The sequence below is a fragment of the Gavialis gangeticus genome, unplaced genomic scaffold (genome assembly GCF_001723915.1).
Source record: "Gavialis gangeticus isolate Ggan-Ray unplaced genomic scaffold, GavGan_comp1, whole genome shotgun sequence".
In the NCBI taxonomy this organism is placed as follows: Eukaryota; Metazoa; Chordata; order Crocodylia; family Gavialidae; genus Gavialis; species Gavialis gangeticus.
Genome location: NW_017729014.1, coordinates 19,298,883 through 19,311,557, shown reverse-complemented (window position 1 = coordinate 19,311,557; position 12,675 = coordinate 19,298,883). Strand labels below are relative to the sequence as shown.

Below are 12,675 nucleotides of genomic sequence, written 5' to 3'. Positions count from 1 at the left end.
ATCTTTCTTGTCCCTGCTTGCTCATTCCTGTCTGGTACAATATAATCAGATCCTCTCCGAGTCAAGCCTCTTTCCTTACTGAGGGCAGCCTGGGAGCAAAGGGAGTGTTTTCCCTGGGCAGTGCCGCTGTCTCCAGGCTCAGCCCAGCCAGGAGGGGACAGAGTGGAGCCGCCTTCCCTGGCTGCCTGCACTGCTGTGCGCGGGGCTGGGGGCATTTCTCGGCGGGGAGGGAGAAGATGCATTGGAGGGGCTGCATTCTTGCAGTCCCCGGCTGAGCTTCCTAATGACTTTCTCCGTGTCCTTTTCTCTCTCGTGTCCTATTTGGGGTTGGGACTGCTGCAGCCGCCTCAGCCCAGCTTGTCTCCTCCGTTCTCTTGCTTTGGGGTGAACCGGGACTCCTCCGACTGTTTTGTGCCGGATTGTTTTCGGATGCCCTTCCTCGCCTCCTGCCTCGGCTAGCGGATCGGAGACTTGTGTCTGGAAGGCTTTGCCCCTTTGGCCTTGTGCTGGATCCCAGCCGGTCTCAGAGGCAATTGCTTTTCGTTTTGCTCCTTTTCTACCTGTTGCCTGCTGCGTTTGGACGTGTGCGCCTCTGGGTTTGGAGGCATCTGCCCCTTCTCTCTGCTCCGGGATGCTGCTGCTACTGGGGATGAAGATGTTGTAAACTCCTGGAGGGGCCGATCGCTTTCCCCCACCCTTGATTGCCCTATTTGGAGAGGATACAGATCTGACGTTGGAGCTCCGCTTGCTCTTGTTTTCTCCTTTCTCCGCGGAGCTGGGTTCCTTTTTCATTGCTGAGATCATTGTCAGCCTCTGTCCCTGGGAGTGATCTGCATCGATCTGCTGGCTTCCCTTGGATCTGCTGGCTAAACACCTTATGGGATTTTCCTTCCATCTACTTCAGGGTAAGTAACTCCCCCCGCTTCCCCCCCACCCAGGACACAAAGCACTTTTCATGCACACGCAGTTGCAAACTTCTGAGCATTGTTGTAAAGCTTTTCTTTTTTCTTCTTTTTCTGCTGAGTAAAAAAAAAAAAAAAAAAAAAAACACCCCAAACCACAAACCTGCTTTTCTTTCTTCCTGATTTATCAAGACCAGATTTTTGCTTCTCTCTTCCCACCCCTCCACCCCTTCCCCAAAGTGATTGATGGCTTGAAGGATGAGAAATTGCCACAAACAGAAATCAGTTACAGATGAGGCAGACTTCAGGGGTAGGCTTTGGAGTCATTAAAACATTTCCACTGCTACCCTGCCTCCCCCACTCCCCAAAAATAAAATCACCCCACCTTTTAAAACCCATTCAGGAGTACTTTTATTCTGTATCTCTTGCCATTTTGGATGGCTAGCAGATTTTTTGATGAATTTCCATTTTTTTCATGCATTTGAGCCAGAAGGAAATATTAAATCTAGAGAATTAAAATGTATTGATTAAATTGGGGTATGAGGAAAAAAATGTTTTAGTTCGGACAAGATAATGAACGGAAATCTTCCTGGTGGCAAAGGAAGGAGCATATTTATCAATGTAACATACATGCGTTGTTCCTTTGTTCATCAGAAATATTGTTCTTCTGATAGACACGTGCATATTCTCTACAAATGGTCTGAATATTTCTTTTACTGAGATATTACTGATACATTTACAAAGGAATGTGTGTTATACATATACCCATGTCCTGCGTTACAGATTAATAATAATACTGCTAATAATGTTTCATATTTTGTAGATGCCTTCAAAACAGCCATAGTAAAATGAGTCGTGACTGACATAATTTGCACATTTTCTATGATGACACTCCTATCGCGATCTTTAAGGATATTTTGTGAGAACAAAATTTGCTGTAACTCCTTTTCATGCCATCCTTTTCATGCCAGCTGATTCAAACAGCCCCTTACACTTTAACATGTCTGCTAACATTTATCTGACAAGAATGTAATCCGCATAAATACAGAAAGGCCCTGATTCTTGCAACCGCTTAGTCATACATGCAACTTTTGATTATCGACATAGATAGGATTATCGCTATGGGGCCACGTACGCTAACTGTTCACAGGATTGGGGCCATGTATTTTATTGTATAGATTCTGTGTGTGAAATCCTGGCCCTGTGGAAGCCAGCGGTGGGGTTCCCAGCTTTGTCGAGGGAACCTAGGTTTCACCTTTGACTGTTAGACAAAGGGCTCTACATAACATTTGGAATTTGCAACCAACTACATTGTGTGCAGGCTTTTTTAAACTGCAGTTTCCCTTCTTAAATAGAGAGCTCTCCCCCAAATCGAAAATAGCTTCAGCCTGGCAAATGGAATTGAGTAAATCTCATGTGCTTGCAAACCCACCAAGGAGGGACAGAAATCAAGGCTTGACCTTCTTGTGCTGGTTCCAGTTTGGGAGTTGTCGGGGGTCCATTGCAATAGTGGGGCTATTCTTCCTGCTGGCCCAAACCTGTTTTTGTTGTGAAATCAAAGCCCCACAGAAGCTGATGGGAATCTCGGGTTCACAAGGAATGCAGGATTGGGCCCTAAGCCATATTTCTTTTTAAGTGGAGTTTGCTTACAGTGTAGACTGCCATGAGGATGGCTTGTGTAGACACAGCCAGGCTAGCTGTGGACAACTGAGCTTGAGGTAGCACTCCAGCCACATCAGTATCATGCTCAGCACAAGAGTGCAAAACTTGCCGGAGAAGGGCTCAAACTTCTTCAAGGGGGAGCCTGCAATGAACTCTTGTGCTACCACAGCTGCAGCTCTAGAGCATATTTATCTGATCCTGTAATCTGGGAGAAATTTATCTGAACCACAATGGCAGGATCAGGCCTCAAGACAGTTTCTGGTAAAAATTAAAAAATACTGATTGGGCAGATGCCTGCTAAATTGCCCAGGAAATCCCATAGAAGTGTTGTGGGCTTCAGCACCTCTGCCACATACTTTCATAATCAGTATTCGTGATATTTCCATTAATACTAAATCGTTGGTCATGATAGTGCTGCAGCTTGGTCAGCGTTGCCAACATTTCCCAGAGATGAACAGAGTGGTTCACTTCTCCCAAAAGATGGAGAATGAAATCCTGACCCACTGAAGTCAATGGAAGTTTTGTCAGCAGCACCCAAAATAGTTGTGAAGGGATAGGGTTACACTAAAGATTTACTGAAAGGGTAGGCCTTCAGCCCCAGATGGTTTCTTCAGTCAACTTAAACCTGCTTCTGAGGACACCTGTTATTCTGTATTAGCTGTGGATGTTTATCTGCTTGCTGGATCATCCTTGTCCCTTTGTGTGAGGTCTGTCATCAATGAGCAAAGCAGATAGGGGCACATCTGTGATTTGCCTGAGAAACAACCCCCATCTCTGACTTAAGACTGTATTTTCAATCATGAATCCCAGTGTGATCATTTGTTAAAAATGAGTGGTGTACAGTTCCAGTAAGATTTGGTTTGATGGTGGACGTGTTGTGCCTGCTGGTTTCTGATAGCCGTTACACCCATGTAAACATGCAGTAATTCACAGCACTGTAAATGTGAACAAAACTGGACCTGCTAGGAGTAGACAGCCTTGCTGTTTCTGTATGGAAATGTCTGATGTCCTGTTACAAATCAAACTCTAGAGTAAAAGCAATCCATCTCGGGATCGCTTCTGAAGATGGTTGGGATTTTACTCTGATCCTCTTGAAAGGTACTGCTGGTATGGCACTGGGGGGAGGGCCTGTGCCTTTGGTAAGGATATGAGGCAAAACACAACCATGGGATGCAACTGTATCAGCATTGCGCTGAGGCGGGTGGTTTGTAAAGATATAATAGGGGAATTAATTGACGGACTGTTAATGAACAGGCCCTGAATTAAGGAGTCAAGGGGGGAAGGAAAAGGCCCTTCCAGTTGGACCAGAAGAAACTTGGTGCCTGGAATGGGCAGTGGATTCAGAGCTCTGCAGTTATTCACTTGCACGTGCAGAGAGCTTTGAGATCCTCAGATGAAGGGTGCAAACTGTTACGAGATTTGAAAAGGTGTCAGTGTCATATCCCAGTTCCTCTCTGCTGCTTTAGCAATCCCTGCCATTACTATCAACACCAAGCCAGCTCGAAACACAGTGTCAGCGTCATCCCTCCACTTTCCCTTCACTGCAGTTAGTATTTTGTATGGCTGGTTGGCAGAAACGAGAATGCAAGAAGGTGTTAACTTTGGTTCATGCTTATAAGTATATGTGTGCATTAGGCCTCGCCATGCTGGGACCGAAATGGTGCATTTACAACTGTGTTTAAAAATGTTGCTTATGTGCTTCCTCATATGGACAGGATTTCAGACCCAGGACTTTTCGAGCCAAACCTTTTGGTATAGACTAAACCTCTGTCTAGCCTTTATAGCATACGCCCAAGTGCCTGTCCACACTGCTAGGGAATCCAAGCACTATCGAGCAGCCGCTGCTCCGAACAGCCATTCTTGCTAGTGGAGTGGTGAATGTATGGGTATATATTTTGTGTACTCAGCTCAGATTGTCTTCTTGCTGCCATCAAAATCAATGACAACACTCCTATTCAAGTTGCTTTTGTGTCACAGGCTCATAGATATTACTGATGTTGATCATGTTCAACTGAAAAGAAACTGAGAAACTAAAATGACGTATAACTTATTTGTATTAACTGCAAACTGGATATGTCATCCCCACTGCTTTGCAGGCTGTTAGCTTATTCCCTTTCCAGCATTTCTCTCTTAGGACCAGATCTAAAGACTATGGGAGTGTTTCCAGTGGGTTTATGAGCTGTTTTCTGCAGATGCATTACAATAGTTTGTCAAGTGCTTGGTATATGGAACGGATGCCAGATTTCCAAAGGAGTCAAGCACTCTAAGTACTGGGCTCTTTTGAAAACTGGGCCAACCTGCAGGTCCGGAGCCCTCAAGAAAATTCTTCCCGGACTGCACAATTTTCCTTTGTATCGGCGTTATTTTTCTCAACCTCCCAAGCATAACTGGTTGGAAATTAAGGAAGCTTGAAAGGGGACAGTGTTGAACTGTCTTCCGAATTCCCAAGGATCACAAACACCCAGCCACAGTGGTTCAACCCCCATCTTCGTTCAAAAAGATTATTTTGGGGTTCTTTTTTTTTTTTAAAGAAATTTTCCTCGTTAATTCCTTTTAAATAGTATTAGTATTTAACTTTCTTCCAAATTTTTGCAGCTCAGTAGAGCAAAATCAAAGCTCCCAGCTCAAATGAGCTTCCTACACTGGGTTGAGCACTTGTCTCTCTTGCTGCGCCTAAGAATTACTTCAAGGCATTTCCGTGCATACATACATCATTCCCTTTCCTCTTCCCCCTCTATTTTATCATAGCATTTATCAAGTGAATTTGGGAGTCTGCAAAAACAACTGGAGGAACCAAAAGTGTTGGCTTCCTAAACAAAGCTTTGCAGTTTGCATTTTGTCTGCCAAAGTTAAAACTACGAAAAGTTTTGGTCAGAAGCAGCTTTTTAAAATAAAATGGATTTTTTTTTTTTTTGCAAGTCAGTTCCACTGTTTGTCTTTCTTTCTTTCAATGTTCGGAGAGGATTAGGAAATCTTTTTAATCTGGTCTTGTTGCAGTTTGGTCTTGGTCTGTGTCATGCTTCAAAAAGCATAAAATTTGGTCTCAATCTGGCAGGTGAAGTCCATCAGGATGATTTGATTTGGCATTTGTGAAGTGTAGCTCCCTGGAATAGCCAGGACCCAGTGCAAGTTTAAAGCTCGTTGCTTAAGAAGACCCACGCTCACGACTTTTCTGCAATATAAACGTGTCCCTTCAACAGGATAACGAGCCAGGTTTTTTTTTTTCAGAACGGGGTTTGCTGGTCTTGATACGCCACCGTAAGTGCTTGCATTTTTCAAGCTGCTTGGCCCATCGGACACTGAATTCTTTCGAGATGCAGGTTGTAAGCATCGCTGTCAGACGCCTGGGCGTTGAGCAAGCTTGAAAATCGACACCCTAAATACAGCAGTCGAAAGGGGAGCCAAATTCTTGTGAAAATCTGGTCCCAAATATGAGGATCGAGAACCTGGTGCTGGGCAATTTGGAAAGATCCCCCTCTTCAGAGGCGAGGCTGCTTCACTTTTCCCATGTACTATACTAAAACATAGCTTGACAAAAAATCGCTTAACAAAAAATCTGATGCTGCTTTTGTTGCTGATTTTCCTTGCTGATATTTAATGGGTTCATATTAAAAAAACCCAAAAATTGACAGGAAAATCCCTCCTGTCACTGGGCGATGCTCGGTTTGGGGATGGGGAAAGTGGGTGTTGTTGGGTGAAGTGTTTTGCGTCTTTTAAAAGCATCCGAACAACCGAAGTATGGAATTTAATTTAAAACAATGAGCGGGGCAGGGGAGGTATATGAGCTGCCTCCAGGCTTGGGCCTGCGAGTCTTGACTCCTGTTCACATCAGTGGAGTCCCTCATGCCCACAAAGGAGGGATCAGACTTCGGTTTACGCTGGAAACTGTTGGCCCGTGCCCTCAGCTGCGGAGCAATCGGTTCCTGAAATCAGTGGTAGCTACGGGCCCCCCCCCAGCGCCCTCCATGAGGAGGTCCCACAGGGCCCCGCGGGCGGATTTTGGAGCTGAGCTGCCTGCATTTCCAGTCCGCTTTGTGTCGTGCTCCCATCTCGGGCAGCTCCTCGGCCTCACAAAGCTTCACGCCGCGTCCCGGCAGCCACACCACACTGCCCTGGGGATGGCTTCATTGAGGAGCTGCCTCCATGGCTCTGTGTGAGGGAGGCCGGGGAAAGGCCCCGTCATAGCAGAGGCGGCTGGATCAGTATGGCAGTGCTCAACAAGCATGAAGAAGGCTGTTGCGCGTGTCCAGCTGGCTTTCTTGAGCAGCGTCAGGGCATGCGTCCCCTCGTGACTACCCCTTCCTGCACCAGTGCGTGTGTGTGAGGACAGTCCTCACGCACTCCCTGCCGCCTCACGTCATCCTTGAGGCAAAATGGCAGGAAGCCCAGCAGCTGCCCTTCAGGGCCTGCTCACCCTCCTCTAGATACGCTGCTGCTCAAGAGGAGCGAGAAGAGGGGCAGCCATGTTGGCCGTACCCCTCCTCGTACACACACACGTGGAGGGCGGCCATCTTAGAGGACAGTCCAGTTGTCCTCTGTTGATACGAAACCTGATGCCTTGATGTCCTCTATTTTTTCTCCTGAAGAGAAAAAGGAGTTTTTCATGAGAAAAATAGAGGACAGAAAGGCGTCGGGGTTTTGTATCAATAGAGGGCAACCAAACTATCCTCTAAAATGGCCGCCCTCCACATGTGCGTGTTTGAGGAGGGGTACGGCCAACATGGCCACCCCTCTTCTCGCTCCTCTTGAGCAGCCGCGTATCTAGAGGAGGTGAGCAGGCCCTGAAGGGCAGCTGCTGGGGTTCCTGCCATTTTGCCTTGAGGATGACGTGAGGCGGCAGGCAGCGTGTGAGGAGATGAGACTCACCAGCCCTGGGTGCCAAAATTTCCAGTCAGGCTCTGCTTCTGGGTGTGGAGGGGAGCCGTCCCCTTCGGCAGGCAGAGCAGAGACCCTCATGTACCCCCTTCCCTTTAAAGACTGGCCTCCTGAGCGCCCAAACCCAGCATGGCTGGCCCTTCTGGGGCACGCTATGCCTGTGGGCTTTTTAAGCCCTAATGCCTCTGGCCCTTCCGCAACTGTGTGAGGTACGGTCGCCTCATGAGCCCCATTCTAGAGACAAGGAAACAGGTGATTTTACAGAGAGGCAAAGCGATTCCCTCAAGGTTACCCAGGGATTCAGTGGCAGAGTGAGGAGCCATGTTGGTCTGTGAGGGGAAGCGTCTCATGGCCTCGTCCTCGCTCGAAAACAGCCCTCACCGCTCCAGCGGTTAATCCTAGGCAGTAGCCACCATGACAGCCCTGGTTTATGCTGGGCTGGGGAGCCATGGGGTTTACATGACGCCGCGGTCTTTATCTATACAGCTTAATCCAGTGGTCCTGGTGGTCTGGTGTGGACGGACCTCAGGAGCTCCGGATGAGTGCTGGCCAGAACGTCATTTTTTTGGGCAATTTTCAGATATAAAACATTTTCCTTTCTAGGTGGGGGGTAGAGGGCTCCTTCCCAGCAGTCACAGCCCTCACTCGGTGGGTTAGAAATCCAGATCCCGAGTCTGCCCGATTCAGACCCTAGCGCTAGACGGGTCTCTCTCAATCTGTCCTCGTATAAAGAAGTAAATACTAGCAGGAGCAGGGATTTAGACGCGGGTCTCCCATTTGCCGTGGCCACGGATCATCTGCTTATTCGGAGGCTCTCGGTTTCTCCCTGGTTTTGGTGGGTTGCTTCGTCTTTCCTCGTGTGTAAAACGGAAACGGTGCTTTTTCCCCCCGCCTCACTTATGGGCCTTGAATCTGAATGAAGAAATGCTGAGAGAGTGCATCAGAAGCCCAGGACCGGGTGTACGTGCGCACATGCGTGCGTATGTGTGCGTGGATGTCTGTACTGCAGCATCCCAAACTTCGGCAGACCGCCAAACCACAACGCTTAATTCAGCCCCGTGCCTGCACACGCACGTGTGGCCTCATTCGCGGCTTGCCTGGTGTCTGCGCTTTTATATATTTGGCCAAATCGCAAGATCCTGAGTAAGAAAAATATACATAAATACATTCTCAATTAAGCTTCTCTGTGAAACATACCTCTGCCCACCTGTGTGACTGTCTTGTGCTTTGGTGTAGAAGTCCCTTTGGAAAAAGGGAGTAAAAAGTGATTTAGGTCCTTTTTTTTATTTTTGCACAAGAGTTTGGTTTCCAGATGGCTGAGAACAGCTGCAGGCCAGTTGGTGGGAATGCAGTCACGGAGGTAATGCACCCGCCCAACCGTCCTCCAGCTGAGGCTACGGCCCTGTTTTGTCCCACGTGGCTCCAACGGTAGAGGGGGCTCCTTAGGGTAGGGGCTCCCAGCGCTCCTGGGGATCTTGCAAGGGTTTCAGGGTAGCTGCAGGGTGTAGGATGGGAAGGGAGGAACACCATGGCCCCGACTTTCTGCTCTGAAGGTACTGCTGCTTGAAGCACGAGTTAGTTTGGCTCCATGCCGTCAGGTCCTCAGCAAGAGGAATTTGGGCTTGGATGTTGCCAGTTTGACTCTTGCCTCCAGTGTAAGGATGGGTAAAAGAACAGTATGGAGGACACTTGCCAGGTATCACCCTTCTGCTGCCTGTGCCCACCTAGAGCTGCTGGTTGGGGTCCCCACATTGTCACAGCTGCTCTCCAGGTGCAACTTTAGGGGGTTGAGTTATCATTGCTTCCAGAAATGCCAGAGAGGCTCAGATGCACAACATTCCCTGCCCCCATGGCTCTTTTCTATGGTGTGTCTAGCTCCAGACCGAGTTTGGGGAGCAGGAGATGGGTGATGGGAACTCGTCCTTCATTCTCTCACCTGTATGCCAAGCACTGAACCATGCTTAGACTGAAATGGAGAGACACAGAGACATGGGTAGCGCTAGCATTACCAAGTTCCTCTTCTGCAGAATGTAATCTTTCCAATGTGGCGCAGCATTCCCCCCTGGGTGAGCTGGGCCTTTGTGAGTCAGATGGCCTAACCTTTACCCAACCCTTCAGCCCTCATCTTCAACCAGACCAAGGCCCATCTACACTACGCTGCACTAGTGGACAGTGCTTTAGCTGGATGTCCGGGCAGATGTGCACTGCTTTACTGTGCTCTCTTGATGTGGATGGGTTTGTAGAGCAGACCTACATTGTATTAATCCTCTTCTTGAGGGCTCCGTTTTCAAAGCTGAGCCCTCAGATGCCACAGGAAACATCCAAGTCTTAACACGAGCCCTGAAATGCTGAACTGGGATCAGGGGCCTTAATTAGCTGCCAGCAGGCATTTCATTTAGCAGAGAAGGGACAGGCTGACAGCTAGTGCAGAAGACCAGGAGTCAGGAATTCTGGGTCCTTTTCCCAGCTTTGCCATTGTTGCAGCCCTGGGTGGCTTTGCTCAAGGCATCTAGGCCAGCTTTTCATAAGCATCCATGCAAAAGGGCATGCCCGCAGATCTCCCAGCTTGTTCATGCGCTTTCAAAATCACTGACCTTCCCAAATCTGTGACTCAGTGTCCCCATATGTAGAATGACTTTTCCTGGAAAGAAGGTGTGCAGCTGAGTTCAGGTGTGTAAAGTGCATTGAGGTCATCCAGGAGAAGCTTTTGTCACACGGTTGCATATTGAGATAAAGGCCAGTGCCAGTCTCTCACATACATAGCGGCCAAAGCCAATTTTTTCAAAAGAGGCTTTAGGTGCATCATTTTTGGGGGTCTTGGATAAGAGACCAGATTTTCAGAGGCTCTGAGCTGCATTTCCCACCCACTCCAGCTCAGTATCAGGTGCTGAAGAGCTCTGTTAACTTGGCTCAAACTGGGCACTCAGAATCATTTCTGAAAGTTTTGGCCCATGTATTTGTTACGTCTGTAATCAGCCGCTGCTCTGTGGTAATCATCAGGAAAATATCTTAAACTCATATTTAGGAGCTTTCGTTTTAAAGCATCCCTGCTTCCCACAGAGTATTCAGCTTTGCTCTCTGCACAAAAAACCAAACATCCCCTGAAATCAGATGCAAAAAAGGAAGTAAATACAGGGATGGGATGGGGTGGAAGGTTAATGGAAAAAAAAAATCTAACAGTGTTTGGCCCATTTCTTCAGCTCTAGCTTCCACATACATTCAGATTCAGTTGCTTATAACTGTAATTCCCCTTTTCTTTGGGTTACTGTTTTCTTAGAAGTTATTTAATGTTACCTACAGACATTGGTCAGTGCACTGAGCAATCCCAGGTCTGCAGGGAGGTGGAGAGCCAGAGATAAGCTTTCCCCAGTCCTGTCTGTTCTAACTGGGAATTTTGCTCCCAGCTGGAGGTAGTAGCATCCCATTTGTTCAGACTTGTCACATGTATGGGACTAGAGCACTGCATTACCCTGCATTGAGAGGGTCAGTGAGGCCAGGCTGCAGAGTCTTCCCCAAATATAGTATTCCTCCTGGGACAACAGCAGCACTTCCACCCAACAAGTCCTCTCTGTTGCCTGGCCATGGCTTGGGACCAGTATTCCAGGAGAACCCCCTTCCTCTCACATGGAGGTTGCAATATGGGCAAGGAGACTTGTTCCTCCTTTTACTCTCTTCCCAGCCAGCACAGTCAAACATTAAATGACCACAAATGGGGAAGGGAGGGAGAGATGGATTCATGAGAGCACTGGCTGGAGCCAAACACCCACTGAAACAAAGAGGAGCTGTTTAAATGTTACCAGTAAGAAACTGGAGCTGGGAAGGAGTGCTTCCATAAGGTGATATCAATGCTGCTGCACTATTCACCCACAGGGATCCCCCATACTTAATCCTCGGGCTCCCTGGCTCGTCTGTCAACGTGCTTCTCTTTCTTTCCTATGTCAGTGAACTCTTTTTGCACTGACTGCATGGTCACTGGAAGGTTTATCCACCTCCACTAAGTTTCTTAGCTTGGAAGAAGTGCTCAGTATATACAGCTTGAGGTCAGGCTTCACACACAGTGGCAATACTATTATGGGACAATCAGGAATAAAACCCATGTCCAGTCCCTTTGTCATGGTAATGCAGCTGCAATTGGGCCCAGAGGGTGCTTGAGGTTCAGGAAGTGCCGGAATCGGCCTCCGCTTCATTTGATTTCCCTTTCTCCTCTCCAGGAAAGGATTAGGGAGCTGGGTTGTAATTAAGGAGGTGTAGTTCTATCCGTGCAGTGTTAAACAACCCCGCCACTTGGTTTGGTTGGTGAAATTCAGTGGAGACCAAATGGACTGCCTGATGTAGCATCTCCCTGTTCCAGATCACTCCCTGAATTCTTCTCCAGCATGGGCCTGCTTCAGACCTTGCTGGGCCCCACATAACTGTGCTAACTGCAGACAGAGTTGCTCATTTGTGATCAAAGGAGCGAGATCAGTGTCTGGCTCAAAGGAGGAGAAGAGTACTGAATTGGAGGACTGTCTCGCTGAATGGGTTGCAAAGGAAGGAGAGAGTCCATGGGAAAATCTGAGCTTGTGGTGCCCTGCTGAGAGCAAGAGAGGAAGGAAAGGGGGAAACCTTCACAGCCTGATATCTCTGCCAGAACAGACCTGAACTTTCTGCTTGAGGAAGCTTGAGTAGGGGGGAAAAATGTGCCCCTGTGTGGAGAGGAGAAAGAATCCCGTATTTGCAGGGAAGCGCTCTCTGGAAGATGAGGGCTGGGGTCAGCGCCGCTACAAACACACTTGTTCCTCTGGGGGATGAAACGTGTAATTTAGCTTGTCATGGAGGAATGTGCTCAATGTCTTTATTTAATAAGAAGGTTGTTAACCTGCTGGGGTGCCTTCTCTTCCTTTCTCTCTCCCCCTCCCAGCCCAGGGTAAGAAGGAACACGGTGCTTTTGTCTCCTACCCTGTGGTTGCTGTTGGATGAATGGATTTAGTAGCAGCTCTGTTCACATGACTGGTTTGAACTGTACCAGATACCGACATGACACAACTACATACCAGGCTGGTTTTCAGCCCCAGTTCTGATCCCTAGCTCACAGAATATTTTCCTGCACACTGGAATAAGGCCTAGTCCTAATTACAACGTGGGGCCTGGGGCCTCTGATGCATGCTTGATCAATTCGGACACTGTGAAAACACTTCCTGTTAAAAGGTTAAGCACTTGGTGCCATTACTATAAAATCAGTGGGAGTGGCAGGGAC

The 12,675-nt window shown here is 48.0% G+C and overlaps 1 protein-coding gene across 1 annotated transcript in view; it reads left to right on the top strand.

The window, feature by feature from the left end:
* The first annotated feature begins 821 nt into the window (after positions 1-821).
* Positions 822-12,675, top strand: part of LOC109293804 (neuroblastoma suppressor of tumorigenicity 1) — a 24,744-nt gene continuing 12,890 nt past the window's right edge. Inside the window, exon 1 of the mRNA XM_019511907.1 lies at positions 822-905. The gene's annotated coding sequence lies outside the window, so the exon portion shown is untranslated. The remainder of the gene's footprint in view (positions 906-12,675) is intronic.